The following is a 16,415-nucleotide window of genomic DNA, read 5'->3' as shown; positions in this document are numbered from 1 at the left end:
ATGTAACTTTAAAGTCTGACATCTCAAGCTCCTGTAAGGCTAGAGAGAAGAACTTTAGATAATTGGAAAAGGTGGTTTTCCAGATTCCCACTGGGGTACATTCACTTCTAACCCTGGGAGGTCCCAAAACATCAGATCTGAAAATTGTGACTTTTTAGGCTTAGAAAAAACTATTTTTGGTCATTTTTAGAGGTTTTAATGGCTTTCTCTCAGTTCTGTGTAGCTGAATTTATTATAACTAAGGCAACTAGGTTTAAGAAATAAAGCCCCAACTTTTTTTAAACTCTAAAATATTCCTATCGTAGTTTTTCTGTAACATGACATACAGAGTACATGATGGCATGCTGTGGGATAAGTGTTTTAATAGCACTTGTGTGGGGTGGCCAGCATAACTCACCTGTGAGTAACTCTAACATCCCAAACTCATGCTGGTAAAACCTTTATACCACACCATTCATGATTCATACATTTTTGTTTCATGTTCGGGAGGACAGAACTTTGCTAGGCAACAAGCAGAGACAATTTCTTCTTCGAGACTAATAGTTTAACAGCCCTTTTGGCAGCCATCTTTGTATTCAGGCTTCTATAACGTCAACATTTTCTCAGTTTAAGATCTCATTCGAGTTTGTTGTCTAGACTGTGGGCATAACCTCACTGTATGTTTTGTCCCTGATGGCGTTCTGTCTTGAGGAATCAAGAAAAGGTAGGTAGAACTACAGTTTCAGAGAGGCAACTAACTGTTCAGACTTCAAAAGTAGAGAAAGAAAGACCTTTGAGGAGACTTCAGAAGGGGAGAATGAAGGACCTTTGAGGACAGGAAATTCTCCATTTGGGCTTTATCTACACACAAACTTGCTGAGGACTACAGAAAGAATAGCATGATCTCATGGTTAAAAACAGGCGAATGCTGCCCTGGAGACTACAGCCTCTTTCACTTTAGAACCCTGATTCCTCTCCAGAGCAGGGCCTTCTGGTGCAGTGAATGAGCACAAGAAGGGAAAAAAAGAGTATGTGATCGTGCAATTAAAGACTGTGTCATAATACATATGCACAAAGGAGGCAAATTAAGGTTGCCCAGGCAATCTAAATTCCGTCATTTCCTAATTTTTGAGTGCCTGACTTTGCAACCTTAACATTCTTTCAATATAGTTGAAAGTTTATTATGTTACATGAGATTTATAACTGTACTACATATATTTTACAAACTATAAAGCAAAAATGTTATGGGGAAAGCTGCTAAACTACAACTTGTTATTCATATATCTGATATTCTTATAAGAACTGATGCAAGGAAGTTCTACTTCTCTCATGCCTAAGGGGTTATAGCAGTAGTCATGTTTTCCAAGATACAGTAGTGTATGCCATGCAATGAAGCCCTCAACCTTCCATTTTCTACCTTATGATTAGATAATTCATCTAGGGATAGTAGTTCATATGCAACAGAATAATAATTGTTCAATTTAAAATGAGGAAGACTTCTTTGCTGAAATAAAGTCTACTTGGAACTGCTGCGGGTACTTCTACTAGCATTGCGTCCACTGGTGCTAGCCTACAGTTAGCCTTCATAATGCCTTTATGTTGTATCTAAAGATAAAAGTTAAGAAATTTTGAAGGACAAGCTTATGTGCAATAGAGTGTAATTAATCCCTAGTGCAGTGGAGGCTATGAAATGTTTTAATAAACGATCAATTTTATACACAAATATAAGCCTGTACACTCAGATTGTGGGGGTTTCTGTTGAAAAGACCAAATGGAACAAATGGCTGTTTTAGTCATTGTGAGGTTTGCCAAACTACTGATTGTTTGTGTCAGCTGCTCATTTAAGGCCTGATGCTGCCAGGTGCTGAACACCCTCAGCTCCCATTAACTTCATTGGGAATTGAGGGAGTTCAACACCTAGCAGGATCAAGACATTAAGTTGGGAATTGATAGGTAGGGATCAGGATCTACATGTAAATGATGTAAGGAAAGCATTGGTCTTGTTAATATGTACTTAGCTCCTGTGGTCCATTAACTTGGGTGTAAGTTTAACTTTTGCCTCTGATACCCGATTATAATACATACCAATGGCAGTTTCCATTACATTAACCAAACTCTTAAATGTACTGGCTTACATAAGAACAGCCATACTGAATCAGACCAAAGCTCCATCTAGCCCCGTATTCTGTCTTCCAACAGCGGCCAATGCCACGTGCCCCAGAAGGAATGAACAGAACAGGTAATCATCAAGTGATCCATCCCCTGTCGCCCATTCTCAGCTTCTGGCAAACAGAGGCTAGGGACACCATCCCTGCCCATCCTGGCTAATAGCCATTGATGGACCTATCCTCCATGAATTTATCTAGTTTGTTTTTGAACCCTGTTATAGTCTTGGCCCTCACAACATCCTCTGGCTAGGAGTTCCACAGGTTGACTGTGCGTTGTATGAAAACATACTTCCGTTTGTTTGTTTTAAACCTGCTGCCTATTAATTTCATTTGGTGGCCTCTAGTTCTTGTGTTATGAGAAGAAATAAATACTTCCTTATTTACTTTCTCCACACCAGTCATGATTTTATAGACCTCTATCATATCCCCTGTAAGTCGTCTCTTTTCCAACCTGAAAAGTCCCAGTCTTATTAATTTCTCCTCATACGGCAGCCATTCCATACCGCTAATCATTTTTGTGACCTTTTCTGAACCTTTTCCAATTCCAATATCTCTCTTTTGAGATGAGGGGACCACATCTGCACGCAGTATTCAAGATGTGGGCGTACCATGGATTATATAGAGGCAATATGATATTTTCTGTCTTATTATCTATCCCTTTCTTAAATGATTCCCAACATTCTGTTCGCTTTTTTGACTGCCACTGCACATTGAGTGGATTTTTCAGAGAACTATCCACAATGACTCCAAGATCTCTTTCTTGAGTGGTAACAGCTAATTTAGACGCCATGATTTTATATGTATAGTTGGGATTATGCTTTCCAATGAGCATTACGTTGCATTTATCAACACTGAATTTCATCTGCCATTTTGTTGCCCAGTCACCCAGTTTTGAGAGATCCTTTCGTAGCTCTTCGCAGTCTGCCTGGGACATAACTATCCTCAGTAATTTTGTATTGTCTATATATTTTGCCACCTCACTGTTTACCTCTTTTACCAGATCATTTATGAATATGTTATATAGGACTGGGCCCAGTACGGACACCTGGGGGACACCATTATTTACCTCTCTCCATTCTGAAAACTGGCCATTTATTTCTACCCTTTGTTTCCTATCTTTTAACCAGTTACCAGTCCCTGAGAGAACCTTCCCTCTTATCCCATGACTGCTTACTTTGCTTAAGAGCCTTTGTGAATGCTATCCACTTGTATGTATGGTTTTTAAAATGTCTGTTGATAATGCACTCAAATTTATTTTGCTAGAAATCACACTATAATTTTTGTTCAGCTCATGTTATTTCTTCTGTCACGTTAAGGTATTAAAAACACAGTTGATGCTGATGCAGTGCCTCAGTGTCAGAGGCTAAGGTGAGAGTCCAGCTGCTTCTGAGGACATTATCTGCTGCTATCAAGATATTCAGGTTAGCACTTTCAAGTTTTACAAGAATCGGTAAGACTTATTTTCTGAAATGCTTTACTGAAGAAAGGGTGAAAATATAAAAGAGTCTGGATATTTTAGGAACCTTGCTTCCTTGAGCTTGTTCACTGATTGTAAAATATAGGCTGGCACAGAGAGATCCTCTTTAAAATAAAATTGAATCTTCACTATCAAGTGGTGTAGACTATGATATTGGGCATAAGAAGGTAGCAATGAAAGCCAAATCAAAATTAAAACAAAAGAAAGAAGGCCAGCCCAGCAAAGTCACAGCAGATCAATTATAACGTTTTGAGGGATTTGGGTATAGTTTCAGACTCGCTTCCTTCACTGGTGCAGACACAATGTGCCAAAAAGGCACTCTACTCAGTACCTTGTGTGACAGGGTCAAGCCAGATGGCTATAGGAGAGTAATCCTATTGGTATCCAGGAAGTGCTAAAGGATCCCCCCCCCCAGCCTAAGAGGGGGATCCACAGGACCTGGACACCAAATAAATAGGGGGTCAACTAATGAAACAACAGGAACAGGAGTGTGGTCAAAGGGTCAAACGAAGGGAACCGGATGGGGACACCGAGCAGAGAACCCCAGACAGCGCCCACTGCTCCTCAGTGGCGTTAAGGGAGTCAGTGGACGCCGCCCAGAGGAACTCTGTCCAGATAAGTGAACGGACAGAGGATCGGAAATAGGCCCCACGGTCACAGGAGACTCCATCGACCAACCTCCTCACTCTGGTTTTATAGATGGCCATTTTAGCTAGGGCCAGGAGGAGGTTGACCAGGAGATCCCGTGACTTTGTGGGGCCGTGGAGAGGGAGCGTATAAATAAGAAGGGGAGGGGAAAAGTGCTACCAAAAGTATTGGTGAGGAGCTGGAATAGGGGCTGCAGCCTGGCACACTCCAAATATGTGTGCCAGGGTTTCCCTCACGCCACAAAAGGGGCAGGTGTCTGGGATAGGAGTGAACCGTGCCAAGTACACGTCCGTGCTCACGGCTCCATGAAGGAGCCGCCAACTGATATCCCCGGCAGGCCTTGGGACCAAGGTGGAATATAGGCTGGCCCACTGGGGCTCCTCACCCTCCAAAAGGTGGCAGAAGGTCCCACCATTTTGTATCTGGGAGGGAAACAAGGGTAAGGGAGTGAAGGGTATGGAGCATGTGCGTGTATAGATGTTTCCTTGGTGCGGTCTGGAAGCAGACCGGCTGCAGCTGGCTCACGGTGAAGGGGTGTGGGGGGGTCAATTGGGTCCATGGGGCAGGGGCCCGATGAAAAGGTCCGGCGGGCCTGGGGTGGAGGGTGGGCGGAGTGCACCCTCGTGCAGGACCCAGTCGAGGTAAACCTAGCAGCAGGCGGCAAAGCGGCCCTCACCTCCTGAATTACGTGTCTGGGAATATGAGGTCTGGAGAGCCTCATGCGCTGAGCGAGCATCAGGGGATCCAGCCAGTCTCCCTGGTCGTAGTCCAGGAGGTCTCCGACTCTTGTGACTTCTGCCAGGACCAACCTCTGGCACATCGAGGGGGACTCTGCCACCTGCACGCAAAGCTGGGGGTTGTGTAGCAGGGGCTCCATGAGGAGATCTGCCCCCTCGGTGGCTGCCATGGACTTGGTCGTTGAAAGCAGTTTCCAGGTCCGGAGGAGGTCCTGGTAGAAGACCGGCAGCCCAGAGAGGTCTTGCGGAAGACCTCTCGGATGGAGATAAAGGAGCTGCCGGTCGTATCGGAGCCCTCGGAAGCGGCGCAGGAAGGCATGTGCCAGTATGCTCCACGCCGGACAACCTGCACCATAAAGGAGTCTCTGCAGGGCCTGGAGGCAGAAGACATGGACCTGAGTGTGCAGACACTTCAGGCCCTGCCCTCCCTCCTCCAGGGGTAGACGGAGAACCCCTGCAGGGACCCAGTGCAGTCCTGACCAAAAGAACTCCAGAATCGATGTCCAGAGGTTGGCCAGGAAACCCAGGGCTGGGACCAGGGTGTTGAGCCGGTACCAGAGCATGGACAGGACTAGCTGATTAAGCACCAGCGCTCTCCCTTGAAGGGAGAGGCACCGGAGTAGTCCTGTCCATTTCCGGAGTCGCTCTATCACCCCGCCCTCTAAATCGTGCCAGTTCTCTGGCGGAGAGGGATGCGTGGCAGAAAGGTAAACGCCGAGATAGAGCAGCGGACCCGTGCTCCACCGGATGGCCTGAAGTGCAGGTGGGAGGGAGCTTGCCTGCCAGCCGTCCCCGACCACCAGGCCAGAGCTCTTGACCCAGTTGACCCGGGCGGAGGAGGCTGCCAAATAGATGGCCTGGCAAGCCTCCACCTGCGCCAAGTCGCCCAGGTCCTGGACCACGAGAAGCATGGCGTACGCCGACAGGACCAGCTGCAGCTCTGGCTCCCACAGCACCAACCCCGCCAACCTCCTGTGGAGGAGACAGAGGAAGGGCTCGATCGCCAGAGCGTACAGCTGGCCTGAGAGGGGGTCCCCCTGCCATACTCTTCGCCCGAAGCTGACCGGTTCGGTCACGGTCCAGTTGAGCCTGACCAGACACTCTGCGGAGGCGTACAGCACCCGGAGAAAACCCATAAACTGGGGTTCGAAGGCAAACGCACGCAGAGTGTTCAGGAGATACCCGTGATCCACCCTGTCGAACGCCTTCTCTTGATCCAAGGACAGGAGGGCGAATGACAGACCATCCCTACACCCGAGTTCCAAAAGGTCCTGGACCAGATATAGGTTGTCAAAAATGCTGCGGCCCGGGACAGTGTAGGTCTGGTCTGGGTGGACCACGTCCGCCAGCACGGACCCTAGCCGCAGCGAGGTTGCTTTTGCCAAGACTTTGTAGACTGTGCTGAGGAGCGAGATGGGACAACAATTTCGTAAATCGTGGAGGTCCCCCTTCTTCGGCAGTAAGGCTCCTTGATCTGCACAAGCTGGCAACTGACAAGAATGACCCTCATTTGTGTCGGTCCATGGCATCAGGAGGTGGACTATCTTCTGTAGGGCCCCCGTCCGGGAAGGAAGTCGCTTGCTCCACACCCACAAGGGGTGCCCCTGGTGGCTCGGGTCCTGGCCGCGTGGCACTGGCTGTCGCCTGAACAGGCTCGGTGGTCGTCAGCGGGGTGCCATCTGCAGCCAGGTTGCTGGAGGAGTCCAGGGGCTCCTTGGAGGTGGGAGCGGAAGCAATGGTTAGGGGGAGTGAGCATGGGAAAAGGGGGGCTGGAGTGTTGTCACCCAGATCGAGGCCTGCTGGCATAGGGTCGTCCTTCCCCTGGGTGACCGGAGTCAGACCCAGGGCCTCGATCTCCTCGTATATGGAGGGGAGATTGCTTTCTGCCACCCCGGAGTTCTCCCTGCTGGCACCTGACGGTCGCCTCGGGGCTCACAGGGGCTTCGGACGGTACCAGGGCAGAAGGGGCTCCCTCGGGGGTCTCGGAGGGGAGGGACTCCCATGAAGGGGAGATACTACCTTCCTGGTGCTGCCACATCTTCCCCAGCCGGCACCGGTGGATGGAATACCCTCGAGGGCAAGGCGGAAGGCTCGGCATCGGTGCCCCCCTTCCTGGTCTTCTGGAGGGCCTCTGCATCGGATGGGAGGAGTGGAGCTCGAGCCTTCCGCTTGCCCCACTTTCCCTGGACTAGGGCCCAGCCCTCCATGGCATCAGCCGGGAGCTGGCTAGCAGAGATCGTGTCAGGGGGCAGAGGCGATGGCTCAGGGACTCGGGGGGTAACGGTGAGGCAGCATGAGGGAGGGAGGATTCCCCCTGGGGCGGGCCCTCTCCCATGCCCAGCGGTGTCCCTGCCGCACCTTCCTCCACAGGCCCCACCAGATTGCAAGCAGTGGGGGCGGGGCTCTCCCGCTCGTCTGGGCATAGTGGGGGAGGTGTCCCTTGGGCCCGAGCGGGAGCAGTGGTAGACTGGGAAGGAGGAGGGGTGGCTTTGGGGGCCGGGCATCAAGGGGTGCAGGTGATGACGGGGCCAGTGCCCTGCCGGTGCTCAAAGGTCCCGGATGCCCCTCCTTGCCGGGCCAAGGGGCAGTCCCTCCGGACGTGCCCCATCGCCTGGCAGAGGTAGCCTCCCCCGTAGAGTAATGCACCCGGTAATGGGCCCCCTGGTAGGGGACCAGGAAGGACCCCTCGAGCGCCTCTCCATCACGCGCCGCCGGTGGCAGTTGAAGCTGCACTTGCTGGTGGAATGAGAGGACGTGGCAGAGGGCAAGGTCTTTGCAGCCCAATGGGAGAGGGCTCAGGACAGAGATGGGTTTCCCCAGGGTGGAGAGGGCGGGTAACAGGGCGGCATTGGGAAGAAAGGAAGGGACGGAGGTCAGGACCAGGCGGACACCCAGGTCCTCTAGCGGCTCCAGGGGGACGAACACCCCCCCCCACTGCCAGGCCCTTCTCCACCGCCTCCTGGGCGGCGGCCTCCGATGCTAAGAAGACGACGACCTTTCCGTACATTTTGGAGGCCGCCACAATGGCCGTGGGCCCCACCGCCGTCGCCAACGCCAGCACGTATGTCTCCACGTGGGGCGAGGCGGGCAACAGGAGGCAACGGACGCCGTGCTTCCTGGTCATGGTGGGAAAGGGGCCCCAGCCGCTATAGATGGTAGCAGCGGCAGTGGGCGGGAGAGATGACGTAGCAGTGGGGGAGGGCTGCTGCCACCTGGGCATACACCCTGGGAGCTGGGGGAGGGACACTCAGAGAGCTGGTGGAGGGAACAGCGGGGAGGGACGCCGCAGCCAGTGGTGGGGCCGCGGCAGTGGGAGCAGCCCCTGGTCTTTTTAGCGGGGCCCTTCCCCTTCTTCTTCCCCGGCCTTTCCCGCCGGCTGGGGGGGTCCCCCAGAATCTGAGGGGGGGAGGGACATGGCAGCAGCGGAGGTCACCGTGGGTGCGGTGGCAGGTGGTTCAGCAGCGGAGGTAGAGGCTTGGGGGGGGGTGATGGAGGGGCAGGCGGGGGAGGGGTAGCTGGGGCTGATGGAGGGGCCCCACCCGTCTCGTCCCCCGCCATTGTGAGCGGGGAGGGAAGGGGAGACACCAGAAGGAGAAGGGGAAAGGGAAAGCAGGTTGACCACTCCTCCCCGCTAGGCTGCAGGCAGGGGAGGATGGTGACAAAAGGGGTGGGCTGGACGAGGGGACAAAACAGGGGTTAGGGGTCAGTCACCGACACGGGGTGGAATTCCGGCTCATCTAGCTGCACTAAGGGGGGGGGGGGGAATACAACAGCATTGGGGTTCAGTGAAGAGGGTTTAAACTAAAATGGGGAGTGGCACAAGCGCATGGGAGGGAGCATAGGCGCATGGAGCAAGGGGCTGAGCGGGCTGGAGTTAGGGCAGGGAAACCAAGGGGCTAGCTTCAAAGGCTGGGGCGGAGCAAACAAACAAAGGCTGTAGAGGAAATACAGGCAGGGCAAACAAACTGAAGCTAGTAAGGGGGCTGGGGCAAAGGGGGCAGGTAGCAAGGGGAAAAAGCTGCGAGGTGGGCAGTCCGGGGGGGGGGGGGGACAGACGCACATGCACTTGCACAAAGAGTCTGTTTAGGCTGGCTGCTGCTTCTGGCCTAAAAGGTGGAATCAGGGCGTGGCAAGCCAAGCAAGCAGCTGAGTCCACAAGCAGGAGCTGAGGCAGATAGTAAACAGCCAGTGGGGGTGGTGGAGGGGGCAGCGATGGTGGTAATGGTGGAGGTTGGGGAGGACACACAGATGGATCGGGGGGCAGCTCCACACCACACCCCCTGTGTCCCTACAAACACAGTCAAGACCCCCACCACAAGAGCACAGTTTGAAAGATACTCAGTTTTAAGGCCCCCTCCACAGTGGTCTGCAAAGTCTCTTGGTGCTCCCCTACCGGTAGATGGTCCTCTTCTTCTCCTCCTCGGGGCTTCAGCAGCTCCAGGCAGTAATCTCCACAGCAGCAGCTCCAGGAACTTCAGGTGGTGGTCCAGGCAGGCAGAAAGGACCCCTCTCAGGTGGTGGTATCCACAACAGCAACAGCTGGGGCTGTGGTCCCTCACTCCCCCCTTCTGGGGAGCAGGCCAGCAGGCACCTCCCCCCAAGGGGCTGCAGTTGGAGCAGTAGCAGCACCTAAAGGCGGGGGGGGGGGGTGGGGTGTCTAGCAGCTAGTCAGCAACCAAGTACTAGAGAATGAGGATGGTGTCTAGCCCAGCCAGGGGAGCAGCTGGAGCAGCAGGGAGAGCCCAGGACTGAGGAGAAGCAGCTCTCTCCCTCTTCCCTCTAGGCCAGAGGCCTACAGGAGAGCGATTAAAGGGAGAGTTATTGGTCCCCAATTAACCAGGTCCCTTTTCCCTGGGTAAGGTAACAGAGAAAGTTTCACAACAATCAGGAACCTTCTGGAGCCAATTAAGACAGGCTGATTAGAACACCTGCAGCCAATCAAGAAGCTGCTAGAATCAATTAAGTCAGGCTCATCAGGGCACCTGGGTTTTAAAAAGGAGCTCACTTCAGTTTGTGGTGTGTGTGTGAGGAGGTGGGAGCAAGAGGTACTAGGAGTGAGAACTTAGACTGTTGGAGGACTGAGGAGTACAAGCATTATCAGACACCAGGAGTAAGGTCCTATGGTGAGGATAAAGAAGGTGTTGGGAGGAGGCTATGGGGAAGTAGCCTTGGGAGTTGTAGCTGTTGCATGGCTGTTCAAGGAAGCACTCTAGACAGCTGCATTCCACAGGGCCCTGGGCAGGAACCTGGAGTAGAGGGTGTGCCTGGGTTCCCCCTGCAAACCTCCCAACTTCTGATCAGACACAAGAGGAGTCAACTTGGACTGTGAATTCAGAAAAATGGCCAAGCTGAGGGCTGCTGTGAAGCTCTAAGGCAAGCAAATCTGCCAATAAGTGCAAGACCTACCAAGGTAGAGCAGGAACTTTGTCACACTTGGTAAAGGATGCCAGCCAGATTACATGATGCCTTCTGCTGTGCAATCTATGAACAAATAGTTATCTTTGAAAGATGCTGTTTGCTTTCTTTCAAGGCCACAGTGGTTCCAGCTCCTTTCTGCCCAACAGCAAACTCCATTCCTCCTCTTTACTTTGGCCACTAGACTAGATCATTTGTGTGCGTGTGCTCTCTCTCTCTGATGCCTGTGACAATGGTTCTCTACTATTGTCTTATGGGGAATGTAGCATAAGAGTAGCCCCATTTTTAAAAATTGTTTTAAGTCTGTAGATGGATAACCGTTCACAATAGAAACTTGTTTTTTCAAGTGTTCTTAGCATGAAGAGATGAGTGTAGCATACTGATCAGATTATTCTTGATTTGGGGTCGCTTTTAAATGGGCAGCTCTGCAGGCCCATGTGCAGACTTCTAGCATTCTACCTCTTCCTCTGTTCAGTGGAACTGCCTCAGTTCTGCTGTAGTCACAGCCCTCTGCAACTGAGAGAGCAGGATGACACAGCATTTGCTCCATAGCCATGTTTTTAGAACAAATATTTGTGTTCTATTTAATTGAAAAAGTCATCTTGAAACTCTGATTAAAAACCCTACTTTCCACTATGACCTGTAAATTTTAAGAATACCTGTCCTTGTAACCTAGTTATATATCCAGTAATAATATATGTGATCGTAACAGTAATATGTCAGTTTACCTATCCATGACATGAAATGACTCCGCTTGCATACCGTAGAGAATGGTTTTTAAAATTCAGATCAGCTAATTTTAGATTGTAAGGCTTCCAGGCCAGGGACCATCTCTTTGTTCTATGTTTGTACGGTGCCTACCACAGTGAGGTCCTGCTTATTTTGCACCACTACAATACAAATAATAAATCTTGAACTATCCCCTCCGAAAGGGATTAGTACTTCTGTAGGGAAATGTGTGAATGTGGAGATGTGTTAAATATTGGAATTCTCTACACCAGGGGTTGGCAACCTTTCAGAAGTGGTGTGCTAAGTCTTCATTTATTCCCTGTAATTTAAAGTTTCATGTGCCACTGATACATTTTACGTTTATGGGGCCGGTGGATGGAAGCCTAGATAGGCAGCAGGACTGGTGGACGGAACCCTAGGCTGGCAGTGGGGGCGGTGGATGGAACCCCACTCATTCATGAGAATTTTGTTTGCTGTGCAAACTCCCATAATGATTTCAGAGCAATTTTTACCAACTGTTGCAGAATAACATTTTACCTTTTAATGTTTTTTTTTTGTACCTAGATATAGTGGAGTATTAAGACTGTGTGCAGAAGAGGGGGCAAATGATGGATATAATTGTAACATTTGCAAGAAAATAATTTATTTAAATTAGATCAGGCTTTAATGTTATCATACTTTTCTACCTGATTTAACATGGGGGAAAGAGAATATGATTTTATGGTAAAGTGTTTTTGATCATCCTTTCATTCTACCCTAAAGCCATGCAAATGTTCCTAAATACAAATCCTCATTGGCTTATATTACATCTTACATTCCACTGCTCCAAGTGAAGAGGTCATGCTAAATCAGAAATGATGGAGAGACTGGACCTCATTTATACTCAAGATGGCCCAATTAATACTATTGAAATTGTGTGGAGGAATGCAATATGAACAGACAGGTTTATTATATGAACTTAGGTAATTATCTCTTATACTTTATTTTCTTCCACTATTAAATTCAACACAGTATTATCTCTGGAATTCACATTCAGATCAAGGCACCAGCAAGATAAATACCTGAATTGGACCCTGTGGGTTTGGGCCTTGCATTTGCTACAGTTTTCAGGCCAGCCCAATCTAGTCTACTGATAGCATGACCAGTGTTAGAGGCAGTTTACCATTCTAACCTGATTCTTCTCCCTCCAGCAAAAGGAATAGTTGGGATAAAATTCTTGTCTTGATGTGTGTCACTTTTAGGCCCAAAGATGTTACATTATAGCTTGACCTAATTTAAATTTTTAAAATTTTATAAATGAGTCAGTTTAGCTGTAAAGTGCAGTTATGATAAGAAAAAGTGACTAGGTAAAAATGGTACCATCCTTTTAAACTCCTGTTAAAAACTTTCCTATGTGTATATCCAGGCTCCTTTCTCCCGACAAAAATAAGTTTGGCTTATTTTTTAGTCGGGTTAACACTGCAGAGTGAGTATTAAATGGGAGATGGAGGTGAGATGCATTCTGTTCTGGCTGATGCAACACCAAAGAAAGGTTATGTAACTCGTATTACGAGGTCAAATTCTCTCCCAATCTAGTTTCCATTAAAATCAGTGGTAAGGCTCCTATTGCCTTCAGTGGGGGTTGGATTGTAATCAATGAATAGATTGTAAGGGCTGACTTTGACCTACATAATCTTTATTACTGGTGGTAGTGCACAAACCAGAAAACACAGCCTGACTCTCCCATTCCAATTTGAGTTTCAAGACTGATGGTTAAAAAAAACTATATCTTTACTTGTAAATTGAGCACAATTGATCTGGAAGCCACTGAGATATAATAAACATCTCAATAAACCCCATGATGCTGCTTTTTTAGAGTCACTTTCCAAAGTTAGAACTACACTTTAAAAGAACAAAGGGTTAATACTATGAGGGAATCCACTGCATTCTCACTACCTGCATAACCCTTTCTTTATCTGGGAGTAAAATATCAGTATGCTTCTCAATTTAAAGTTTATGAATTTCTTTTCTTCCTTAATAACTCTTTGAGGTGTCAGCACTGAAAAGATGAATCACTTTTTTAGTAGGAGGCCTGACACACGATGAAATCACTGTCTGACACTTCAATGACTTCTAATGTTGTTTTGTGTAACGCATCACTGTTGGGGATGCTGTGGGATTTTGAACGTTCAGCAACGCACAGATAATGTGATGTGGCAACTCTGTGGGTAGTAGTTCTTTTCTTTCTTCCAAACTGATGAAATGCTTTATCATCACAGAGTGTGAGAACTTGCCTTTTTGGTATGACTAGCCTGTGGCTGCTATTAATCATGATTCAATTAAAAAAAATACTTCTGAAAACTTAACACATTTGAAACTGGCATTGGGAGACTGTCTTTATAATTATTCTTGAGAATCAGTGTAAAAGCAGAAGTGAATTAATTTTAGTATGGGAAAGGCCTTTAGCTTCCTCAAAACAGTCAGATAATGCTCTTGGGAGAAGTGTGTATATATCATAGAACATCCCTTTTTATAATGTGTTACATGATTTTTCTGCTATATTGTAAATGAAGGGACTATGTGTTGGCCACTTGATTACCCCCTGCACAGAGCAATTGGTGTTAACCCTACAGCCACTTCAGCTATAACCACTGATGTTTGGCAATAAAGTAAAATAAAATAATTGGTAATAAACAATTCGCTGTTTGGCAATAAGCCAAAGTTTTATTTGAAAGGAAAACATTGTAGATGGCAGTACTAATGCTGCTTCTCGTTCTCCAGACATGTCCTAAACCTTTTGGCCTTATACTCTTCAAACTGATACCTTCTTGTGACTCCAAAAACCTCAGATGACCCCAAGCTTCAGAATCGGAGATTATATTTTTTCCTAATATCTGCCTCTCCTCCTCCATTCTCCACCATGAAATGTCTGTCTTTCCTTTACACTCCCTATCTTACACGTCTGTTTCTATAGCACTCATAGTTTCTAATCACTTAAATACTCCTGCTTTATGCCATTTTGGAATTTTAAATGTCTTCATCAATACTGTTTCTCCCCCCCACCCCCATCAAATTTTGCAGTCCCTTCCTCTGGACCTGCAGGTTGTTCAGGAGGATAGTGTTGGACTCGAATGTCACAATAAGAAGCAGTTTGAGTACAGACTCAACTTACCTTCCTACATGAATGTTATTTTATAAAACAGCTCAAGGTTGGTCTCTTAAAGAGGGGTCTCCCCTTTTCCCCCACAAACTCAAATGTCTGTCCAGATGGATCTGGTCTGTCCCATCTGCTCCTGGCAGCTGTGATCAGGTCTGTCGGTGTCTATCTTAGACACGTTATCAAGCCTCCATTACTCTAGTATCTGAGCACCTCACGCTCTTCACTGTATTTATCCTAACAACATCCTGCAAGGTTTACAGATGGGTAACTGAGGCATAGCGATACTAAGCATCTATGAGACCAACCTCTCGCATGAAGTCTGTAGCAGAGCAAGGAATTTAATCCAGGTCTCCAAGTCCTAGACTTGTGCCCTAACTACTGGACTTCCTTTAGAGTGGCATACTTGGGTATTCTTGACCTGACAGCTCCACAGTTTCTCCCAACTGATGGACATGGAGAAGCCCCTATTAGTGGCCTCTCTTGCCAGTCACACCAAGAGGCTCCCAATAGTTTCCATAGGTGACATGGTGTCATTGCCATAGCATGGGGGATGAGGGAAGTTTTAATCTCCTACTAAGAAGTCTCCTAGACCCTTCTTAGACACATGATAGAGAAACTCTCTGAACAGTTGAAAATGTAGTTTACTTAAACGTGGTGGCACAGTACTGTACAGGAATTTAATCACAGATTTTAAAAAAAGTTTAACATTATAATAAAACAGTTAATATTCAGAAAGAAACCAGTCAGTCTCCTTAGTGGCAGGCCATAAAATACTCCTGTTGCAGTGGTTCAGTAGTGTCATGGGCATCTGGCCAGACCAGGCTGATCTTTTAAGCTGCCACTGCCCTGGTTGTTGTTGTAAGGACTGTTTGTAAGATTCTTTATTGTGTTCTGCAGCATCCTTGTTTTCCCTGCCTAAAATCTAAGCAGGAACCAGTTCAGCTGAGAACTGCATTTATGCAAATCATCGCACAGTTTATATCCATTATGTAATATGGTCTGGTAGCACCTGTGCAATAGACTCGTCCCCTTTCTCAAAGGGATTAAACACAGCTATACAAACTTACTCAGGGCTAAAATTGTGTATACAAAGTTTAACCACAGTACCAGAAGTGAGGTTTTGTTTTTAAAAACAGGATTTTAAAAAATATATTATATTTAGATTTTAAAACAGCATCAATAGTAAAATACTGACAAACAGACAAACCAAAGGTAGATGCCACAATATAGCAGGAAGTGATCACAGTTTGTCAAAGTGAAATGATCCTTGACCAAAAAAAACCCCACTGTAGGCAATTTCCAAGAGAAATATACTTGACAGTACTTGTCAAGTTAGGATGAATTTTCCATAGACATACTACCTGATAGCATAAAAATATCACTTTGTGTGAAACAATCATAGAGATAAGAGACATACACCCAAATTTTGCAAAGCTCTCGTGAAAATCTAATACCTCAGAAGAAAATGCTAAAATAGTTATTCCTGAATATGGATAAATCTAAATTTACATTGAAATATCAATATTTTCTTTCTTTGTTGATCTTGTAATAAAGTAAATGCTATTATAAGATATAATAAGGTTTTGTCAGCATATTCCTAAATTTTATATATATATTGCTATCAACAGCAACACAAAACTTAGTTGGAAATAACACATGATCTGATACCAAATTGATTAAAATTCAGATTAAAAATCAGACGTTTCTTATTATAAGCCTGAGATACCCATACAATGTCAGGAAATATATAATTTTTGTTTTAATGCTTTAGATTACTTTTGCTTTGCAAAGTTAGTCATACACACCTCTCTTTCACTGAAGAAATTTAATAATCAAAACATGGCACAACACACGTTAGGGTTCCAAAACACTTCACAAACAATATACATTCAGCTCCACAAAAATGCAGCTACCTTTCTGTACCTCTGATGCTGGGGAGGGGAAATTTTTGGCCTAGGTCACTGGAGCAACCTTATGAAAAGTACCATAAGAGCTTTATGAAAATGACTTTATGTAAATATTGTCGTTGTGCATAAAGTTAAGGTTTCAGCTTTATGAAAATCAAGTCTTTAGCATCCAAGCGGAGCAGGTAAAACCTCAGTTTGTAATATCTAAGCCAAAAG

At 47.1% G+C, this 16,415-nt stretch overlaps 1 long non-coding RNA gene across 1 annotated transcript in view; it reads left to right on the top strand.

Moving 5' to 3' along the window:
• The first annotated feature begins 3,502 nt into the window (after nt 1–3,502).
• The window catches only part of LOC141981497 (uncharacterized), a 77,581-nt gene continuing 64,668 nt past the window's right edge, over nt 3,503–16,415 (top strand). Inside the window, exon 1 of the long non-coding RNA XR_012637798.1 lies at nt 3,503–3,568. This is a non-coding gene — a long non-coding RNA (uncharacterized LOC141981497). The remainder of the gene's footprint in view (nt 3,569–16,415) is intronic.

This window comes from Natator depressus, chromosome 2 (assembly GCF_965152275.1).
Source record: "Natator depressus isolate rNatDep1 chromosome 2, rNatDep2.hap1, whole genome shotgun sequence".
Taxonomy (NCBI): Eukaryota; Metazoa; Chordata; order Testudines; family Cheloniidae; genus Natator; species Natator depressus.
This window is presented reverse-complemented; position numbering and strand designations above follow the sequence as displayed.